At 39.4% G+C, this 5,055-nt stretch overlaps 1 non-coding gene across 1 annotated transcript; it reads right to left on the bottom strand.

Annotated features, from left to right (window-relative positions):
* Nucleotides 1-988: 988 nt before the first annotated feature.
* On the bottom strand, nucleotides 989-1,060 carry trnaq-uug (transfer RNA glutamine (anticodon UUG)). The gene has a single exon. It is a non-coding gene; the product is annotated as a tRNA-Gln (tRNA).
* Between the last annotated feature and the right edge of the window lie 3,995 nt (nucleotides 1,061-5,055).

The following is a 5,055-nucleotide window of genomic DNA, read 5'->3' as shown; positions in this document are numbered from 1 at the left end:
TATTGTTATTTTTAATATCATTATTATTATAAGCATCATTATTATCATTATAATAATTATTATAATTATTATTATATTTATATGTATTATTATTATTATTATTATTATTACGATTATTATCATTATTATAAAGATTATTATTATTATTATGCTGTGTGTTATTGTGTCCTCCCACTCTCACTCTCTAAATAGTGTAGTGAGTGTGGAGGTGGGGCTTCTGATTGGAGCGAGGCTGCACCTGTGGGTGATAAAAGGGCAGCGTGTGGGAGACGCGAGAGGGAGGAGAGGAGCCATTGTAGCGTGCGGAAGAACGAGCGTCTGTGCGGCTGGATTAGTTTGGGACTGTTTTGGGAAGGTGTCGTTCGCTGTTGTTAGAACAGCCGGCGATGAAGATAGTTAGCTAGGTGGTTTAGCTGTTCCTGTGTGAGGAGGGGAGGCACAGCTGCTTCCTGTAGAAAGATAGGCCGGGGGTTAGGAGTTCCGCCCCTTATTATTCAGAGTCCAACCTGTGTGATTTCTAGACAACGGACAACACTACAACCACAGACCTCGAAAGGGAACCCAGCTAGCAAGAGAGATGTGGGTCGATTCCGGCTCCGCTTCGGCAGTGTCAGCTGTCTGTCAGCACTGTCGGCTGACTGAGACTCGGCTACATTGCGGCACCCCACATCTGGCCCGAATATGGCTGCATGTCGGCTGACTGACACTCAAAGCAACTTTTTAATCCAATATAATAGTTGTATATGTATGTGTAAAATTATTTTACAGTCGCTTGATAAGCTTGTTTGACTTGAACCAGATGTACGTACGCTAAGCCAGCCTTTCTCAACCGGGGTGCCGTCAAAAATATTCTGATAATGATGGGTCGTTCACGAACGATCCGATTCTATTGAACGGCTCTTTAAAATGAACAAAAGGAACCGAGTTGCGCTTCTGGGAGCCGCTACATATATGTTTATTTCTGCGCCCCTTTAGACTTTAACATCTCAGATCCCACTGAGATTTTAACTCGGATCACTGGATTCAAAGTCCAGAGTGCTAACCATTACACCATGGAACCACAAAAGAAAAACTGAGCACAAAGGTTAATAATTACACCATTAACTCCACATGGTTTTTTATGTAGTGTTGATGGTATTTACAGTTTTTAACAACTGTTTACACACATTTTCAAAACTCTGTGTTTATTTTTCAAAACTCTACACACAAAACCCACAATTGCTCACGCAAAATGCCTCAAATCTCCAGCAAAATGACACACAACATTCAAAATGTCATAAACACATCTCAAAAGCAAGCATTGACCTCACATTGCAAACACTTTCGTCATAATATGACATTTTGGATACATCATGTACACACTGATGTTTAAAACCTAAAGCTCTTCTGTCTTTCATGGGATTCTATGTTTATTACCATACAAACGTGCAGAGAGAAGGTGGAATATACAGTCTAAAAAATGATTCAGCACATTAGTAAATTAAACGTAATATAATAAGTCAGTTCAACAAAAAAAATTAAGTTTGTTACATTTGTTCAAATGTTTGAGTTTGGGCAACTTAAAAAGACATTGTTTTAGACAAACTCAAAATTGTAAACTTTTTCAACGCATTATTTTTGCTTTAGTACAACATCATACCAATTTTGAGTTGAGCCAACTAAAATATCTGAGTTGTCTGAACGAAGCAAAGAAGAGAAGAGCATCAGAAGCTCCGAGTACGTTCTGTCACAGCGCATGCGCACTTCTTCGAGTTGAGTTGTAACGGTCGAGGACGACTCTGAGTCCGACACTGAGAACGCGCTGAAGTTTTGGTTTTGCCCTGAGGTAGGTATTCAGCTATTCAACATAATACAAGTTATGTTTAAAACTTAACAAATGCATAAACTATAAACTGACTGAATAACGAGGGGAATTACTAGCATTTTAGTTTCACGTATTTTCTTAACCAAAGATTTCAAATATTGTATGGCAGACGAGTGCGAGTTCTTTTCAAATTTTTAATTTATATAAAGGTGTACGAGTGTAAACTATTTGCAAATTTGGGCTTGTCGGTGACAATTTAACCATTTTTGGTACACAGAGAGCGATGTTAGCTGATATGCTAGCGGGTTATGATGACCATTGGTTTGAATGGCCTGGGGCTAACTGTGTTAGCTTAATAAGCTAAACTTGTCTGTGGTACAGCACATTACAAAACAGTCTGTTACACTTAATTATGATGCGGTATTATTGTAAGTAAGCGGCTCATTTGATGTGATTTTAATGGCTGTGAATTAGGTAGGGCCTCATTCATGGTATTCATAGTTAGCTATAGTTGCAAACTTTTAAACATTAATATGCTTATTGTCAATTTATTGGAATTTTGCTAATTTCATACATACTTGAACTTTAGCTGATTTACTGTGCATGTCTTAATTGATTATTAAACGAAAGCTAAATCATCATATTGTTTAAATTTAAATATATTATTTAAAAAAATTTTTTTTTTTTTTGCAGATTGATATGCAATGCAATCCCAGTCCAGAAGTACTACTGAAACATTACAGATTGTGTCATTACCAAGGGCGCTCCTGGCCATTGCCGTGTTTGTATCCTGACTGTGCTTACCTGGAAATCCAGTTTGTTTATTGATGCCAATTATACTTTTGCTGGAGTGGCACAGGTTTATGGCTTAAAATAAATGTATGTTGTGAAAGTCAAATAAACATTTTAATAACATTTTCTTAAATTTCTTTCATAGCTACTTGTTAAGAGCGTAACATATTCATTTCCATTTTTGTTATTTTGCAGATGCTTTTACTCAAAGAGACTAACAATTGTGGCTGAATACAATGCAAGTAATTGAGGTTTAAGGGCCTTGCTCAGGGCCCCAACAGTGGCAACTTAGTGGTGGTGGGGCTTGAACCAGCATCCCACTGAATACTAGACCAGTACCTTAACCACTGAGCTACCAACTGCCAGTTCAGATATACAGTATAAAAAACTTGTGCCTGTAAAAAACATTTAGTAACTGCTTTTTTTTTTTAGTTAAAAAAACACAATTTAGTAAACTAAAAGTAAAATGTTTAGTCAACCTTAAAAATCTAAAGGTTAAGCTGACTAAGGCAGCCGGCTGCCTCACCTTTTTGAGTTTTCTCAACTTCAGGAGCCCAAGCAGTTGTGCAACTTGCTTTGCTAAGTTAGGTTGTTAGTTCACTCAAATCACTATTTAAAGTTGGACACAATTACAATTACTATTTGATTGTATGCCAAAAAAAATTCTTTTAAGTGAACTTATAGGGAAACTAAAGAAAATAAGTACGAATACCTGAAGTTGAGAAAACTCAGAAAAGTGAGGCAGCTGGTTGCCAAAGCAGATGCTTTAATTTGTTGTTGCATAACAAAACATGGAATTTCCAAAGGTGCCTTTCATTTTCTTTAACTGAACTGTCATATAATTAATAAAAAAGGTTACATATACAGTTTTAAGTAGAACAGAAATACAATTTAATGTTCGAACAATTTAAATTGTTAAGTAGGTCCAAATTAACTAAGCTTCATAATATTCAGCATAATAGATTAAGATTAATTAAGCTTGATGGTGTTGAAATATATATGGTGGTTATATACAGTGTATTACAAAAGTGAGTACACCCCTCACATTTCTGCAAATATTTCATTATATCTTTTCATGGGACAACACTATAGACATGAAACTTGGATATAACTTAGAGTAGTCAGTGTACAACTTGTATAGCAGTGTAGATTTACTGTCTTCTGAAAATAACTCAACACACAGCCATTAATGTCTAAATAGCTGGCAACATAAGTGAGTACACCCCACAGTGAACATGTCCAAATTGTGCCCAAATGTGTCGTTGTCCCTTCCTGGTGTCATGTGTCAAGGTCCCAGGTGTAAATGGGGAGCAGGGCTGTTAAATTTGGTGTTTTGGGTACAATTCTCTCATACTGGCCACTGGATATTCAACATGGCACCTCATGGCAAAGAACTCTCTGAGGATGTGAGAAATAGAATTGTTGCTCTCCACAAAGATGGCCTGGGCTATAAGAAGATTGCTAACACCCTGAAACTGAGCTACAGCATGGTGGCCAAGGTCATACAGCGGTTTTCCAGGACAGGTTCCACTCGGAACAGGCTTCACCAGGGTCGACCAAAGAAGTTGAGTCCACGTGTTCGGCGTCATATCCAGAGGTTGGCTTTAAAAAATAGACACATGAGTGCTGCCAGCATTGCTGCAGAGGTTGAAGATGTGGGAGGTCAGCCTGTCAGTGCTCAGATCATACGCCGCACACTGGATCAACTCGGTCTGCATGGTCGTCATCCCAGAAGGAAGCTGACGCACAAGAAAGCCCGCAAACAGTTTGCTGAAGACAAGCACTGCAAGAACATGGATTACTGGAATGCCCTGTGGTCTGACGAGACCAAGATAAACTTGTTTGGCTCAGATGGTGTCCAGCATGTGTGGCGGCGCCCTGGTGAGAAGTACCAAGACAACTGTATCTTGCCTACAGTCAAGCATGGTGGTGGTAGCATCATGGTCTTGGGCTGCATGCGTGTTGCTGGCACTGGGGAGCTGCAGTTCATTGAGGGAAACATGAATTCCAACATGTACTGTGACATTCTGAAACAGAGCATGATCCCCTCCCTTCGAAAACTGGGCCTCATGGCAGTTTTCCAACAGGATAACGACCCCAAACACAACCTCCAAGATGACAACTGCCTTGCTGAGGAAGCTGAAGGTAAAGGTGATGGACTAAACCCAATTGAGCACCTGTGGCGCATCCTCAAGTGGAAGGTGGAGGAGTTCAAGGTGTCTAACATCCACCAGCTCCGTGATGTCATCATGGAGGAGTGGAAGAGGATTCCAGTAGCAACCTGTGCAGCTCTGGTGAACTCCATGCCCAGGAGGGTTAAGGCAGTGCTGGATAATAATGGTGGTCACACAAAATATTGACACTTTGGGCACAATTTGGACATGTTCACTGTGGGGTGTACTCACTTATGTTGCCAGCTATTTAGACATTAATGGCTGTGTGTTGAGTTATTTTCAGAA

This window comes from Trichomycterus rosablanca, chromosome 14, assembly GCF_030014385.1.
Source record: "Trichomycterus rosablanca isolate fTriRos1 chromosome 14, fTriRos1.hap1, whole genome shotgun sequence".
NCBI lineage: Eukaryota > Metazoa > Chordata > Actinopteri > Siluriformes > Trichomycteridae > Trichomycterus > Trichomycterus rosablanca.
This window is presented reverse-complemented; position numbering and strand designations above follow the sequence as displayed.